The 18,135-nt window shown below is 45.0% G+C and overlaps 1 protein-coding gene across 4 annotated transcripts in view; it reads right to left on the bottom strand.

Annotated features, from left to right (window-relative positions):
- The window catches only part of nrip1a (nuclear receptor interacting protein 1a), a 69,602-nt gene that overhangs the window by 37,227 nt on the left and 14,240 nt on the right, over window positions 1-18,135 (bottom strand). For 2 of the 4 annotated variants that reach the window (XR_007383157.1, XR_007383155.1), the window contains one exon: window positions 10,526-12,676. The exons of 1 other annotated variant lie outside the window; for it this stretch is intronic. The gene's annotated coding sequence lies outside the window, so the exon portion shown is untranslated. Of the gene's footprint in view, window positions 1-10,525; window positions 12,677-13,896; window positions 17,548-18,135 lie in introns of those variants that run through there. One more of the 4 variants, XR_007383156.1, reaches the window with a different exon arrangement.

Genomic DNA, 18,135 nt, shown 5'->3' with positions numbered 1-18,135 from the left:
CTGGAAAATAATTCGTAAAGTAAGAAAACTCTTAACACTCCTGTAAATCATTTTTAAGACCATTTGTGAGGGTGTCCTGTTGTTTTATAGGTTAGAGTGCATTTTTTATAATCTTGTAAACACTTAACAGTTTACCTGCAGAGGATCTGGTGCGAAAAGCAAGGTGCCCACACTGACAGATGTGTCCTTCCGCACAGGTAACACTTCCCACAATTTGTGCGTCACCAAATATAGAAATAATAATGAACGACTGCATCTAGCCAGTAGATTCATCGCCAAATCCGCTCTAGGTACTTATATTCATATTCCAACATCTTAAATATCTGAAACTGAGTATGTAGTCTACACCTTGTAAATTATATTACATTAAGAAGACTGGTTAGTTTTCGATGTAACGCAAGCAAAAAGCGGGCCAATAAAATTTTAACGAGGAGAGAAGAATGACATAATTAATTCATTAATACCTGGAATTCCGCAATATTCTTCCCCGCAAAATATCCCACATTATACGAAGACATATAAAAGAAACAAAATTTCTCTCAACTTGTAGTATTAATTAACCTTCATTAGACGTGGTTTAAGATATGCCAGCGGTTAAAATAGTTTACCGTAGGCCTATGTTTATTGGGGGATTTGTGGTAACTTAAAAAGATTCATATTAACTAATATTAAATTAATTTCTGGACATTGACTATAAAGTCGAACGGTTGTTTATCCACAGTTCAGACCCATCGATTTAAAAATACATTTGCTACCTTGTCGGGGAAACAAAATCACAAAACCAGGTTCATAAAATATACAAAACCCTGGACAAAAAGAATGTTAAAAATGTAATATCTCAAAAAAATACCTTAACTGTTTATTAAACATTAAAACATGATTTATTTCTGTTATTATGAAGCAGCGGGGCAGATTCCTTAATCGAGACAGCTGTTAGGGAGCAGCAAACATCAGTTTAAGCGCATGTGCACGGGGAGGGTAAGCAGAAAGTGCGCATAAAATGCGGCGAGTAAATCATCAATCTCGGTATAGCGGCGCCGCGATTCAATTTTCAGTTGCGCGAAACACAACGATACGTTTAGCCGGGTACGATTCCTAAATAGATTGGGAGCCGTTATGAATAAATCATGGTTTGTACAGCGGAAGGAGAAGCATCCCGAAAACTGTAATAAACCGCTCAAGCGGGAGTTCTGGTTCAGTCTTCGGTTACTCGGACTGATTACCGGTGAAACTGCGTGAACGTATGGGTGCTGGATGTATGAGATTTATTTCTGCCATTATAACCGAAAATTTTGCATCTATATCCCATTTTTGTGGGGTGGGGGGGGGGGGACTCAAAATCCCCGCACTGACATGTATTTTTGTTTTGCTGTGTATCTGTCTTTAACTTGACGGCACAATAAAAATCGACAGAATGCAAAGGTCGTTCCCTCCCTCCCCCCGGCTGACCGCATCACAGCCCGCGGGGGGGCTGCCATAGAGACTCCAGCCTCAAATGCCGGATAGGCGAACAATCTGAGTACCAGCAGACATTAACCTCTGACCCCTGGGTTTTAGAAGGAATACTTCCAGGCAGGAAGTCTGAAGGTCTCGGCAGGAACCGGGCAGGTGCAGGAATAACAAGGGGTCCGAGGGATGCTGGACAACCTTCGGAGTTACATACGACGCAGTCTCAGAAATCGGATGGAGATTAATAACCATCAAGTTTCCATTAGGCTGAAATACCATTATAAAATCTTATAAGTTTACTCAGTTTTTAATTACTCCCTTCCACATTCCTACTCGATTGCATAAACTGGATTAGACTATACTGGAGACACTGACATTGACTGTATTATAATTATTGAACGACCAGTAGTTAATGAAAAGTCAGCAATACACAGGGGATTTCCTTAGAAAGTTTAGGCGATTTGATTGACTTTCACACACTGTGGAGCCCTTATATTATGACTGAAATACCACAGTGACCTTTCCTCAGTTCTAAATCTCCACCTTCCCAAGTCACTCTTATGTGTGTCCCTCTAAAGCGGTACATTTGGAGGGCTGCTTCTATTTCATCTAGCACAGCTTACAGACCATCAGTAATTGCAAAGAATACCATGTGGGCCAGTTCTGAATACCGGTCACAACTTTGGCCAGTGTGAGCACGGCAAAATCTGCAGAAATTTTCTATTAACGTCATGGTGAAATTTAACTGCTACCTGGAATAGCCTAAAGCTAACAAGGCAATCTGCACCAGTCACAGGTCAATTTATAGAGAGACACTGATCCAGAGGAACAGTTTCAGAGGCTCAGCTCAGTGTTATATTTACAGTATGTGGCTTCAGCGATAAAACCAAAGAGGCTATCAGATTAGCCTGGAGAGAGCTGTTACACTCGCTAGAGTAAACAGTTCTGCATTAAGATGTGAGCCTGGTTTTTTCAGAAAACAGGCCGGACCCACGCTCGTCGTTCATAAAGTTGCCTTTCAGAATGATACACCGGTGAACGAAAAACCAAGATAGTCTGCTTTTGAAAGTAGGAGGAAGACAGCAATACTAAAAGAGCAACTGATAGGTAGAGTGGGTATTATAATGTATTGGTAAGAGATTGATGGAGAGGTTGGTTAGGAAAGCGAGATTATTAAAGGCATTAAAGTCATTTGCGGCACGAGATGAGACCAAAATATTTTTAATTCCGTTTCAGTTTGGAGTGTTGGAGTTAACAGGCTGAGAGTTAATAAGAATCATCCAAAACCCGATTTGTCAATACCTTTAGCTCTGCTCACTTGTTTTGGTGAAAAGTCAGCTCCCTACAGAGACACCTACAGGTGCACAGAGGCACTACAACTTAAAACAACTGCGCTTGAAAGAAAGAAAGAAAGAAAGAAAGAAAGAAAGAAAAAAGCCCTGTGGCAGATTCAGAGGTGTTGTGAACAGAATTCCCCGGCTTAATTTGCGGTTTAACGAAACTGGCTAAATGAACTGCGACAGATCCCTCGCAGCGATTGCAGGCGCATTCTCCACACCTCGTGCCCCCGGTGCCTCTATGCATAAGTGCCCCTACATGTTCCACACGCACCGAAACACCAAGTAAAGGTGTGAAGGTCACTGAATCAGAACCGAGGCAACAACCCTTAATGTTTATGGCAACAGTGCGGCGCCTGTAAAGGGCACTGAACCATGTTTCTCAGCCAAATTGGGGATCGTACCCTGTTGAGGGTACAAGTGTATGTATAACAAGGAGAGAGTGTCCCATCTCAAATATGCATCAACCAAGGGCATTCCTCCATTTCTTTCCCCCTTGTTTCATTTGATCATGAAAGGATGTTGATGACACAGCAGTTTAGGTGCTGTAGTGTTTGTTATAATTTATGCACTGATTATGGAAAAAAAAATATTAAATAAAGTCACGGCAGAATTTCACTTTCATTCATCATGTAAAAGATTCTCAGGCAGCCAAACCGAAAAGCTGAGATGAAGAACGCAGAGAAATAAAATCCCGTTTACATGAAAACGAGAAAATCTGCCGAATGCTTTTGATGTACTTTGCCGGATTTATTAATAAAATGAGTCCGACTGTCATACTACCATCTCACCTTTGAAACACCTTATAAGATATTACGCATTTTCACCCATGCTGCTTTAATACTAAAAATAAATAAATAATAATAATACATGCCACGCAGTTTTACATCTCCTCTGTATGCCTGTATGGTAGAAAATATATTTTTATTAGGATTAGAAAATTAAAAGCATGTGATGTGAAGTTGGATCAACCAGTGAAGGGAGTAGGTTATATGCTTGATTTAATTTTTTGATTCATATCGTGAATATCCAGATTTATGATCAGAAATGGTGAAACAAACTGATCTATATTTCATGGACAAATGACATACCAGTGACCAGTTCATAAAGACAGATTATTTTCTTAAGACAGATGTGTTGGGTTTTTTTTTTTTATAAAAATGTCATTCATTTATATCTATATGTTTCACGGGGGATAAATAAATACACTTATTTGTTGGGTGCCCTACATTCCTTTGAGATAACGCAGGAAGCATCTGCCTATCACTTACCAAACGTAAAAAGCGGGTCAGGGCCTCTTCGCGTGTGCCTCAGATGTGGGCAGCGAGAGGACATGCCCCGTCTCAGCGAATCAGATGAGGTGACCCGCCGCGCCACCCGCTTGCGCGCAAAAGTGCGAGGGCACGCACCGTCTCTGCGCCTCGATGACCTACTTCCTGCCTTTTCGGCTAATCCCTGGGTCATCCGGGTGGGGCCCACCCCGATTATTCATAGGAGTATCAGATGGTGAAGGCACCGCCGTCCCAGGAGATGGGACTCCGCTGCCAAAGGATTTCGGCGCGGCTGTGACGCGCACTGTCCTCGGGCCCGCGCTGAACTCGTTTTTTGTTGTTCTTTTTTCTAACGACCCCATTTAGCGGAGACAGCACACTGCACTCTTCAAACTATCTTGTATGTGTGTCTGTCAACACAGGATTCTCCAGAAATTGCTGCAGTTTGTTTATTAACAATATTTTTAAGTTCCAAAATTTAGCCAGGTGCTTTGTATTATTATCCTGTTTCAAAAATTTTGCTAGGTGCTCTTTTTAATGATTATTATCGAGTTCTCGAATATAACTAGGTGCTTTTTATTCTTATTGAGTTCTCGAATATAGCTAGGTGCTTTTTATTCTTATTGAGTTCTCGAATATAGCTAGGTGCTTTTTATTCTTATTGAGTTCTCCAATATAGCTAGGTGCTTTTTATTATTTCTGCATTCCAAAACATAGCTAGGTGCTTTTAATTACTTTTGCATTCCAGAATCTAGCTAGGTGCTTTTAATTACTTTTGCATTCCAGAATATAGCTAGGTGCTTTTTAGCAGCCAAGTACAATCTGCTTAACTTGTTTACCAAGCAATGAACGTCACAACCCACCACAGTGCTCCTGTTATGTGCAGGAGAAATTCTCTGTATTTGTTGCATTCTCTTGCAAAGCCGTTATCTTGCGGGTGCAATGTAGTTTTCTCAGCAATGCGCGATAACAATCATGCAGGGTTAAGTTCCACGGCATTATCTTGTCCATCAGTGTCGATTTGTAGATATTTCTGTTCCAATTTTCCCATAAGAGCCGAAGAGCTAAAGATGTAAATAGGTGCATGGTGTGTGTTGATACAAAAGAGTTTAGAATTATTTGAAGATTTATATCTCACCTGCTGTCTTATTTAAATAACTAGGAACCCTTCCTCAAAGCATATGTTTATTTTTTTTTCCCTTGGAAAAACAAACTGATCTCTATGGGATAGTAATCAAAGTGAATGTTTCTACCAGTGATCTTTATGATCCTCCTGAAATTTCCAGAGTCCCCAGCCTATCCTGCCCCTGCGCTGTCGAAAGGAACCGGTGTAATTACAGCACCGACGTATAATTAGGGCAAAGGGAATAATTAACCGGCTGTGGCGAATGTGGTCGCCGGCTTCGTCGTCTCCTCTTCCAGCGAGCCAAAGATTATCAAAGGAGGCGAGGGAAACAGGAAAGGGATTGTGGGAAAGGGATTGTGGGAAAGGGATTCCGTTTGCCTCCATTGGGGGCACAAGTTTGCCTACTCGTGTGTACTTCTGTTACTGCTGCTGTTCAGGTTCCTCTGCCCCCACTCGCGGCAGCAGGTAGCCCGGAAGAGGGGGCTGACTCCCCCCCTCTGCTTTCAGCCCTCAGTTCCTGCACAGCTGGGTGGGTGGGTGGGAGGGAGGGGGGGGCAGTCAATATGCTTACCTTTAGCTGGTAAGCTAAAGAAGCAGGCAAAAGGTCATTTTAGTTCACATGGGGTAACTGACATTCAGTTGCCGATTACTTATTACCAAAGTGCTGTCTGGGGCACTTAACGCTTCTGCTGTACTCTTTACAGTTAACACCTCTTATCTGTGTGTGTGGGGGGGAAGGGGGGGGGCTTGGGGGGGTGGTGAACCCGTATCCACCCAGTTAAGGGCCGGAATTTAAATCCCAGCTGTACATATCCCAGTCTGCTCCACCCTGAACACTCACGCAGACCAGTTTCATGATCTAACACGTATGCTTCGTGTAACAAATAGTATGTTCGGAAGCACATGAGGAACTAATATGCTAATTTGAAAACTAAAGAAACGCAGCCAAGAAGGTGACCATATTATGGACAAGGACGCGTTATCATGCGACACCAAGGACGCATGTAATGCGGGGTGAGGTGCAGACGAGCTAATTCTGAGGTCAAACAAATGCATTTGTCAAGCAGATCAAGCTCAAAAGGGATGCAGCACACAAGGAACATTTGTTTCAACTCCTCTCACCTTCTGAAACAAATTAACATAAAACAGGGATGCAAAAAGGCAAATTTGCGACAGCCATTAAATTTACATTTGAATTGCAGCTACATCCATTTTTCTCCTGTATTTGTTTTCTCCTGCAATAGAATACAAAAGAGTTCTCTAAGTATTTGAAAAATTGATATCACCGTGTAACATTGGCTTAGGAACAGTTGGCAAAAATGGCAAAGAGACAGTGGCATTCCTGTTTTGTGTTACCTGCCTCACGTCTGTTTTGTTCTATTTGGACAAAAATGTCTGCAAAATGAATGAATGTAAAAGTACACATGTGTCGCACTTAATAAAGGGTAATGTGGGTAATAATAAAGTCTTCATAAAGCTTTGGATATATATGCAATTACTATAAGCAACGTGATGCATAATTGATGGGTTTTTTTTTGTAGGTATGTCCAGGTGTATGGTGATGTCTGTTTAAGGAGATCTCAGCGTGTTTGCCATACTAAATAAAGCGGAGATTATGAAAACGATGAGGTAAAAGAAGCAGGGCGACCTTGTGCTGAAACCGAAACACAACCCTCAAAATGATCCGTGGGTCAGTGACCTTGTCCTTCACATCATTATCACGGCTGTCCTTTTGCTGTTCCCGTCCCAACCCCCCCTCTGGTGCCAGGCTAACTCGTATTTGTCTTTTGCTATCGTATTGCATTACCCACACTCCCGTAAATACTCTGATATCGGTCTATCGCTCAATGCCACGGCTTCCATATCCCACGCCAGTAAGGCTGGGTTATGTTGTCTGGGGCAACAGTCGCTTAGATACCTCCCACCTGATAGCTCGGCAGGGGGTGGGGGGGGGGAATCTGGGTGCCAAACAAACATCGGCTGAGGAAACGATTGCCGGGGGTTGTGTGGTTGCCTTGTATCTGGTGGGAGCAGGCGAGCTGTGGGGGCAGGTGGTTGGGGGGGGGCAGTTTTGCATTTCCACACAAGACGCCCGCCACCCTCTCCGCTGCCACTTATTTCACAAAATGCCGGGAGACTTGCTGCATTTGCAGGAAAACAGGCTCACGTCAGCAGCTTGCGAATGTCAGTTACACCGAGTCTAATTGCGGGCGAGACGCGGGCATGGCGTGACTGGTCCTGGGGAGATGGGCGGGCATCGGCTGGGCCAGTGTGTCAGCCGTGGAATACGAGCGAATACGGGCATTGTCTAGGCTGGCATCTCGCCACCTTTACGTGTCACCAAAAAAATGGCAGCTCTGAGTCCCCAGGGGCCAATCGCGGGGCCCATTGTACAGCCAGAACAACAGTAGCTGTATGGCTCAGTGGATTATACCTCTATGCCTATGAGTGGAAGTTTGCTGAGTCGAGCCTCGACAAAATTGTCTGTTGGGCCCTTGAGCAAGGCCCTTATACTCCTCCCCCAAAATGCCACAGAGGCACCAGATAAATGGCTGACCCAGCGCCATGTGTATATCTGAAAAGGAGAGCAAGGTGGGATACGTGAGAAGAAGCTTTCCAATATACTTGTGCAAATAGCAAATAAAATAATCATTGTCTAGAGAAAGGAAGAGAATAGATAGCAGACTACACGTCCTGATTTACAGGGCGATGCCTTCACCCTGAATGTATTTTCCACTCCCTGTGTCGACTGAGGTCACGGGGAAGGCACCCCCCCCCCCCCAGGGTGAGAAGCATTTTGTAAAGGCGACCGCTGATCCCGACACCAGGCCTGCACACGCCGTTAAGCCTGCCACTGTAGTGAAAGCCTCTGCCAAGTGGGCTCCATGTGCCATTGCTAACTATTAAAACATAAAAGGGGAGTTCAATAGTTCACACGGAAACCATTGTCCCCCATTGCTCTTTTGATAATTGCGGCATGTCCCATTGGTGTCTGAAACAGAAAAAATTATGACTCCGAAAAACCCATTCGGGGTAAATTAGCTTCAAATATGGCCCCTGCTAGCGAAATCTCTGTGTCAAAGTTTTGATTTATTTGAACACATAACAGACACTAAGCAGAACAATGACATATATATCCTTTGTCCATTTGAGTGAAAAAAAGCGTATTTAAAGATAAATCAAAAACAAACATAAGTAAAAAAGCATGTTTGTGATTCCATTTTTCTGTTACTGATGGAGAGAGCGTCGCTTAGGAGAAAATATATTTTTGTGACAGTTCTGATGAGCTTACCTAGGCCAGCCCAGTAACCCCTCCTTACTAATACGAGACATATTTATAAGATAATGTTACAAATGGGTCGAGTGATACACCCCCCCCCACTCCCTTAGTACTGTCACGTATAGTGTTTGCTACTGCCTAAATAATTAATGCCTTAATGTCAAGAAATTAGCATTTCTATCATCACCTGCATCTTTTGGCAGAGTGTCAGTCCAGAATATCAGATAAAGGGGGTCACATGACATCAACGCAGTACTGGGAAACATGGAATCAACCTCTTTTTTTTCAACAAAAAAGTCTGTGTGTGTGTGTGTGTGTGTGTATACTTCCTTAATGCTGTCCCAACAGAAAACAGAAGAGTGATGTGTAACAAAAATAGTTGCAGTAGCTCCCTACAGTATTATGGTATGCAGTCCAATAAAGCAAGAAATATTTACAAATATTACAAACAGACAAAAAGTAGGTCAGGTGCGGCACGTAAACATACTGCGCCGCTTGCACGTGACAGGTTTTTTGCCGTGTCAAATAAAATAACCGTAAACATATGCAAGGAAACAGTTTTAAACACTGCCGGTCTTTCAAATTGCACGACTGATTAACAGAGATGACTGTACCAAGAGAGATTTACATCCTGCTATTTGGCACAACAGAGATTGCAACGATTACAAATTACCCCTCTTATGTGGAACAACACAAATGGATTCACATTAAGACAGTATATATGCATACACACATGTGTATATACATTTGTGTGTGTATGTATATCAATATATTATATATATGTATTAGATATACATCTATAGCAGATTTTAGTGCACTGACCCTTGTGTGTGTGTGTGTGTGTGTGTGTGTATGTATATATATATATATATATATATATATATATATATATATATATATGTATATTGCAGATTTCAGTACTATATGAATGACCTTTGTGCCTTTGTGAATTATTTAGCACACTGACCCTTGCTGGGGTTTCTCGTTAAGGTCACCTCCAGCTGAAGGAGAAAGTGCACACCAAGGCCTCAAGTGACACCCGTGCAATCACATGTCTTCTACACCCTGCCAACCTCCCCCCCCCCCCCCCCCCCCCCCCCCCGCCACCCCTGCCAGTCCATAATACATCTGCCACAGAGCGGGCGTGAGGTGGAGGCCCTGCAAAGCTCTTCTGCTTGATTAACCAGTAAAAGCTGCCAAGGACTACGAATGTGGCACCGGGACAAGGAGGAGCTTCCAGGCCCTCTGCACAACCCCCCCATCATGCTCTAGTTCCGTAGCCCTGAGCTATTGGTGGATGGTGGATACAGGTCGAGGTTCTGGCTGCAATCGGTCACCCCAACACGCCATTGCCTCATGCCATGGGTCTCTTGTATGTCTGGCAGAGGGGTGATGCAGGGGCTAATTCCCCTCGCCCCCCCCTCACCCATCACACGGAATAATGTCGACGTATCGACTATCATTAACCGGCCCATTTTGGCGCCATGTTGCGGTGCTTAGCAGTAGCCTGTATGGGAGGGGGAACAAAAATGTGATTTATGACATAATAAATGGAAGCGGTTTTTAAACGATGGATTATTGCATCACAATCTATTTTTTTCTAGTGGTGAAGTTGGGAATGTGGGGTGTTTGGGGGATTAAGGAGCAGGTAATGCAGTCCTAAATCTTTTGAATCCCTTATTATAAAAGCATCAGGGGAAAAACTGACTGTTATTGATCGCATTATTGAAATGGTAGGGGAGCGACACGGTGATATTAGAATGTGACTAAATGACACCCTAAAGCAGGGGGACTGAAGGCAGTTTGTCATCGTTTAAGTATTAAGCAAAGGCTTTTAGCAAAAACAAGCATACAGTGTTAAACTTTTACTGCTAGGTATTCTACCATGTCAAAATAATTCTTTTGATGGACGCCCCTAATTTGAACGGCTCAGTCGCAGCAAATTACGGCTGTAGGAAGTCGAGCAGGCAGGTGAGGTGATGTCACCATAATTCCTTACCGTTAATGACCTGGACCCTTTTGGAACCATTTTGAAAACTTTTTTATATCTATATGGAATTGTCGGCTACCGCTGAAACGACACAGTAACTCATCTCGAGTAATAGTGTCGTTTTTTTTTTTTTTTTTTTTACAGAAGCTACCAAAGATCTCAAGATGAGTTACTGTAAGTTATACAGAATTTTCCACACTTAGAGAGCCACGTGCAGGACAATCAAACTGTGTTAAAGCGAAAGAGCCCTGCAGATGCTTAGGGGTGAGGGATGGGGAATGGATGCAGAGAAAGAGGAGGAAAAACAGAGAGCGAGTGTGTGACAGAAGACTGATAAGGGAATAAAGGAGGAGCGTCCGAAGCAGGGAGCTGAAAGGTACCACAACAAACTGTCGGCTAACTATAGCTCAAGGCTATCGCTGGCGCTCAATGCCAAGGCGCAGAGGATAAGGTCATAGGCACTACTGTGCTCTTATCTCCTGTCTACATGAAAAAGCCCATAGACAGAAGTCAAATTTACAACTACAAAATAATATGAATTCTAAGTGTATTTGTCATGTTTTCTTGCTGACAAAACAGCCCTATTTATCTATCTGCCATAACAGCTTATCTGATTCAGGGTCATGCCGAGCCTAAGAGCACAGGGCAGGAGACATCCTGTGCGGGATGCCTGTTCATCTCTGGGCATGCACACTCACAAGAAGCACTCCTAATGTTGCTGAGGATTTCTGAACACCTATGTATGGTGGTTTGTGTGTGTGGGGGGTCTGTTGTGACCCCAGCTGTGCACATATGGAGCACACTGGTTATCCATGTGCTTCTGCACCATTCCCCCTGGAGCCCGCTTACATGCAGCTCAGGTGCCCTTTTTCTGTGAAAGCCGCACGTTTGCGGACTGATGTTTTCATACAGGATGTTTGCTCCCCTTGTGCTGTACGCTCCCCTTCCTCAGCTGACCTCCTGGTCACCATGACCTTAATTCGACAAAGGGGCTGTTTTGTGTTTCTAATTGCAACCAGTGTCGTGCTGAAATTTGCTACTCAGAGAGTGATTTTTTTTTTTGTGATCGTATGGTTAATATGTTGTCTTGACTGGCCTGAAGTTGAATGCACCAGCAAAGTTTTCATCGTGCATTTAAACTTGCAAGCTATTTGGCTGCAGAATGTAAATTTGAGCCAGGAAACCTTTTGACGTACAAGAATGACTCAGTGGACCAGAAATAAATCAGTACAGAGGGTTAAGTCCAAATTCTGATCCAGCCTGTAATCACAAACAATAAAGCAGTCGTGGAGAGTTCATGAGAGCAGGCAAAACTGAAACGTTCCATCAAACGGGACGTGTTAGTGATTTCTATATGAGATTTTATAAACGTATTTTATAAATAAGATCACGTTGGTGTAGAAAAATGCCCCATCTAGCAGGAAATGAAAGAACAGAGAAGGAAACTCAACTTTATCCTGATTGTCGATCTACTCAAACAGAAACTTCACAAGATGACAGTGTTACATGATGATTACGGGCATCTTATATCCATAATCCAGCAATTCATTTTTGTCCTCTGTAGAGGACATAAAATTTTTGCTCATATCTTTCATACTATGCTACTCTTGTAGATCCTGTTGTTCCATAAAGAGGACAGTTTGGGCTTTGAGATGACATCGCATATGTGGGGTTAAGCTTCTAGCCATCCCAACAATTTATGTAAAACAAAAAAATTAAAGCTGAAAAACTGTTTTTGCCCTGGATCTTAGGAGGATATTCGGATGGCCAATACAAAACCACGTTGGGCCACAATGCCTAAAGCATATGGTCTCCCTTTTTGATAGAGGCCAGAGGTAATTTTTTACTATGATGGTGTAGTTGTCAACTGGGTGCCAGTATAAGTTGTTGACTGGGGTTGAAGCCCCTGGGCTTCTGCCTGTGAGAGCCTGTGCATTATAACATAGCTCGTCATATTCTGTCTGTTTGTAAGAGAAAGGCTGCCATTTGCTAAGCACATTTGGTGCCTATCTCTGCCTGCAGAATGAGCAAGCAGCATTCAGAAAGTGGCACGGGAGATCGAGATAAAGACAAAGTCCCCGGCGCTGTTTCTTCTTCGGTGAGACGCATCTCAGCCTTGTCTGCGTGGTGTCAGGTCAGCTCCTCTAGACGGTTCCCTCCACATGGGTCCTAAGGGGGCCCCAGGTCCAGAGGTTTTGGTGGCCTAGTCACGGATCAGCAGGCCTGTCAAGAAAGCCTTCTCTTATTCTTCCCTGATGTGACACTGACAGCGCCGCTGACATCCTGAAACCTACCTCCCTAACCCCCTCTGCCCACAGCCACCCACCTCCCCAACACCCCCCACCCACAACCTCCCAAGCTGCTAAATCCATTCCTTTCTTTCCGCTGAAAGCAAACAATCTTTTTTCAATTATACTTAAACTATTTCCCCTCCTGATTCATAGAGTTTGTCACCCATCCATCCATACATGCATCTATCTAAACAGCTATATTTCTGCTATACTAAGTCCATCCACCAAAACACTTTAACAAAAAATTTGTTAAATTCCACTTGACAATTAAAAGTAAATATGGTAGGAACCGGTACCCATTGGCTGCGAAGAGCTCGAGGAATAAGATAGTGAGCCTTGTCAAAAGATATTTATTTTTAAAGAATATTTCTTACAGTTGTGCTCTGTTGTGATCACGTAATTGAGCAAGGACTGTGTGATCTTGCTCTGAGCCAGTGGTAGTTGGCTCTGAATCTTATTTACACAGAATAGTGAGAATTGCTTGGTACACAGTCATCATTGCAGCTCACATGTAAGACCAAGTGCTTGGGCTGGTGTGGAGTCTGCTTTCCGGACTCTGCTTTCTGGTTTGTGTGTATTTTGTCTAAGGGTTCTGGTCAAGGTTGCCGAGGCCCGACTTTTACTCGGATGTGCTGCTACCGTATTTCCACGAGTGCCATTGCTTACCTGCCTTTATGGTCACAGGGACCATCGGTCACAGAGCCTGACATTGCGGATGGGTGGCCTGGTTCGGGGTGTTCTCTCTTGCACTCTTGGTGTTGAACTATAATAAGCACGTTTTAACGTTTTAACCAGTCTGGGGCATGACAAATATTATTGTCGTTATTCCTTATTTATAAGGTTTAAATGTTCGCTTCGGCTTCCCTGAATCAGCTCTTTATTTTAGCCCACAAATGTTATACGGTAACATCCTATTTTGTCTGGATTATTTCCTGTGGTAGGGAACGAAGGTCAGGGGGAGAATACTTTAGCGTAGTTCAGCCGTATTTAATGGAGGGGGCCCAGACGCAAGGTCAAGGATGAAAGGTGAGCCGCTCACAGCGGGGGGCTTGGGGCTGTGTGAGTCACGTCGGGATCCTGAAACGCTCCGTCTCGCCTGTGAGACCCCCTGAGAGTAACCCCCCCCCCCCCACCCTCAGAAAACGAGGGGCCGGAGGCACTTATGGGAACGTAGACGTGCATCTCAGACAAACAGCACTTGGGGTAGGCTGGTTCAAACCATAACAATCCCCAGCCAACGGCATAAGACAAAGCTTGATATTGGGGGGGGGGGGGGGGGGGGAGGCAGCTAAGTAATTTACATATGAAGGCCTGTTTATTGGGGGAGATGAATTAAAGCACATGAAACATTGGGGGTACACACCCCCCCCCATGTCCCATGTTCCCTATGCCCCTGGGCGATGCTATAGAGTTCCTACGAAGCGTTAACAGCATTAAATTTACATGACGTCCTTCGCTGGTCGCTTGTGTTTCTTCTTTTTTTTCGAACCCAGGGGTCACTGCATGGTTTTGCCATGTCTCCAGAGAGGGCTCAGATAACACACCCCCCCCCAATGAGAGTAGACTCGCGACGAGGCCCCACTTTCTGGGCAACTCTGTTACGGCCCTTATTTGCAGTGAGACAGCGCATTGTAAAAGCAAATAAAGCCTTATTGATTTTGCAATTCATAGTACCTTGCCATGCATTGATCAGGGTTGTCCACGTGGCTCAGAATTTGTATGGATCCCGGAGCTGATTAATATTCTGGACCATGGGTACGGTTCATGGTAATAAAAGTTCCTCAGGTTCATCAAGTTGTTAACCTCGCTCACCGGTTTTGGAGGTCAGGAAGGAGTCTGGAAATCTATGTCCGCTCCTGCTTCCAGCGAGTTCTGTGCCCTTTAACACCATTTGATTTCATTAGGTGTCATAATATCGCACTTTTCTACGGAGCTGTCAAAATCTTAATTCATAATTAAGCAATCTCTTGGCTGACATTTCCATTTTGAATAATTGTATATTTTGTCATCTTAATCTACACATCGCCGTCATCTTTGCTTGTATGAAATTTTCTGAATGTTAATTCATAATTAGGCAATCTTTAGTTTGACATTTCCATTTTGAATAACCATGTTTTTTTTCCCTAGAAACACCTTTATTCATAATGATTTACTTTGCATTAATGCATTTCGCTGTTCGCAGTTCTATTCCCCTAAAGCAGCTAATATCAATAATTCATAATGGCCCCCTACAGATACCACAGTTGAGTTTTTTCCCCCCCCCTCTCATAAGCACATTAAGAAAAATGCCTCTTTGACAGAAGTGTCCCAATGGGATTTCAAAGCTCTTCAGTGCAATGTCTGCTACATCCTAAGTGACTTTCAACAGCAATGTAAGTGTTGCGGTTTCCCCCGCAAAACGAAGCCTTTTCAAGTGTCAGCCTCTCGCACGCTACGTCACATCAAACAGTTTTCATGGACAACGGGGGCGGCAACAAAAGCTGCGACCTGACACCAGGGAAAATGCCATGTTTGGATGAAGACCTGTGTCTGCGAAACACTTTGATCTTGTCATCGCTGTGACTGATGTAACTGGGGACCTGTGCGACCGAGATCCACTCCCCTCCCCGCCCCACCGAACCGCCTCAGCTGACCCAGACGGATGTTCTTCCCAGGCTTCTGTTGTCAGCCGCCGAACCCCGGCAACCCGAACGATCCCAGAATGCTCCCTGGCTTATTTTCCAGTCCGCGTAGGAGAGACGGCGGTGCGCTCGGCTAGCGGGAGACCAAGGTGCCGCCGGAGGGCCCGGTTGTCTGAGTTTCATTTCACGCATGGGTGACACCGGCGCTGACGCGCCGCGCCCCACCGTCCTGACGTCTAGCGGTGGCGGCGCTGCCTCCATCCCCCTCCCGCGACCTGCTCCTCCCCAGAAGGCGGTCCCAGGGTGCGCCGCAGCTCATCTCCGCCGATCCGTGGCGGTATCTGCTCCCTGGCGCCGGGGCCCTCCCCACGCCACCCCACGACTCACGGTTTGACTTGTTGAGGAGCAGATGAGACTAAATAAAAGGGCCGGTGGGTCTGCTGAGTCCATGGCAGCTTCATTCCTTTCTTTTTGGTGCGGCGTTGTGATCAAGTCTGTGGGAAAGACTATGATCCATATTCAATTACATTGTGCTCTGTAACAGTCTGTAGCATTGCCAGGTAATGCAGTCTCATGTGTACATTGTATGTATCCATTAAATTTTTTTTTATGAACATCTGTTGCTTATTTTTCATCTTTTAATTGCAATACTTATCTAGTAATTATACTACTTGATATTTTATGTCGCCAGTTTCTGCACCTTGATTTTCCTTCCTGATTGATAAAATTTATCATCCATCCATCCATCCATCCATATATCATGTTTTAACAATCTCATTAAGCACCTCTGTGTAGCCGATTATGTTGTGTAAGACATTTTCATTCAAGAATCTGGGTTGAGCTGTAGGCGCATTATTCGAAATTATATAAATAGTTCTGAGACAATGAGACTCTGTTTATGAAACCTCACTAACCCACTCATGGTTTAAGCTGTGGCAATCGAGCCGTGTATTAACACATAATGTGTCAACGGAGAATTTTACAGCTTCGTAAATGGATGTGGCTCCACCTACTCTCTGCTGGCCTATGGGGACACAGTGAATGAAAGAGCGACCAATGGGTGTCAGAAATACACTACATGTGCACACCCCCATGTGCCATTGGCAGCTCATCTCTTAGCATTCTACACGATATTCATAGGCCCGCTGAACCTTCAGGGGAGGGGCAAGCGGGAGGCAAACCCCCTGTTAAAACTTTCGATGTATCAAGCACATCAAATTCTAGCAAAATTGTACAGGATGTTGGTGAAATAAGTCAGTTAATTTTATGCATTTTACTTTATTAATTGTCTTGGGAGGCAGTAGTTGACTATGCTGTAATACTACTAGACATGCAGATTCAGGTTTAAAATATTTAGCATCCTGCACGAGGATATGGAGCAACTGTTTTGTGTTCCTGTCCAATAAAAGTTAGAAAAAGTCCCTTGTGCCTTGTGTTGCGGACGGAGCACAAACTCTCACTGAAGGTTAAATGCACAAAGACACAAGAAGCCGGCTCTGTGACCTTTCAGAGAAGCTTGGCAGGGTGAAATGAAGCCCCCTCCATCGCCCCCCACTCCCACGCCAGTGTAGCCTGCATGATCTTGGCTCTGGGAGACAACCCGAGTACTGTCCTAACCTAAAAAGTACCAGCCTCCACCTGCAGCACAACGCAATGTTCTGTTCGGGGCTGCCTCCGCGGCTGTACCGGCTTCCTGCCCGACAATGACCGGCCAGAGGTGACAGGAGCACCCGGACACAGAGCTCCCTCACAGCCTCCCACAACAGCGACTGGCACGTCAAGGACGGCTCGAAGTGCCGTGACCTCCCGGAAAGGGGTCCTCTGCCAGCCCACACAGGGCCTCTGTATTCCCTGCTGCTGCCTGAGCAGGCAGTGGCTGCCCTGCAAGGACTCATGCTGTCGAGCAGCTCTCGTTATTTTCAGAAAAGGTCAGTCGGCGTGGACGGTTTCCAGGGTCCAGCCCCCCCCTTCGATTACACAAAGCCGCTCTTTGGGCCGCTGTGCTGCACTGCCAGGAGATGTTCCTTAAACGCCCAGGAGTTGAGCCCGTCCTCTTGCTTCTAGATCTCTCTCGTCTCATGCCGTGGTTCTGTTATCGCGGACGCCCACTTGCGGCCAGGCCTTCGGGCTGTCCTGGGTCCAAGTGGGCCACAGCGCAGCCGGTAGCTCTCAGTATGTCCCGCTGGAACGAAGGATCAACTACTTAGTCATGATGTTTAACCCTCTGACCTAAGATGTCTAAAAATATCATCATCTGATACTGTGACTCACTGTTATTCTTTTCCCACAATGCTCCGAATGCCATCCAGATCTTTCATGAAGAAATTTGTAAAACAATCAGAGGCCTTTTGGGCACAAGCATCATCTGGTGATCCGTCAGGAGAAGTACACCCACACTGGGGGGGGGAATCAGGCCAGTTCTGAGAAGCTGGTGTTTAGTGCCGTTGACCAAAAGCAGTTTTGTGGCGACCCTTGACCTTGAAGGCAGCGCATTTCTTATCTCTGGCAGCTCTCACAGCCAATGCACACTGGGGGCTGACGTGCGGGGGGCGGCGGCGAGGGGTGGATGGGGGGGGAGGGGGGACAGGAACCATCGGTGATGAGCGATATGCAAATGGCGGTCCTCCGTGAATTTAATCTGCCAGATGTCTTCGTGCCAGTCAAAAATCGAAGTACGAGGGGTTTTTGCTCCGGGCCAGGACCCTGATCGTGGTCCAGATATGAATCGGCGTGCAAATCCACACAGCCCCCCAGGACCCATGAAAGTCAG

The sequence above is a fragment of the Brienomyrus brachyistius genome, chromosome 17 (genome assembly GCF_023856365.1).
Source record: "Brienomyrus brachyistius isolate T26 chromosome 17, BBRACH_0.4, whole genome shotgun sequence".
Lineage (NCBI taxonomy): Eukaryota > Metazoa > Chordata > Actinopteri > Osteoglossiformes > Mormyridae > Brienomyrus > Brienomyrus brachyistius.
This window is presented reverse-complemented; position numbering and strand designations above follow the sequence as displayed.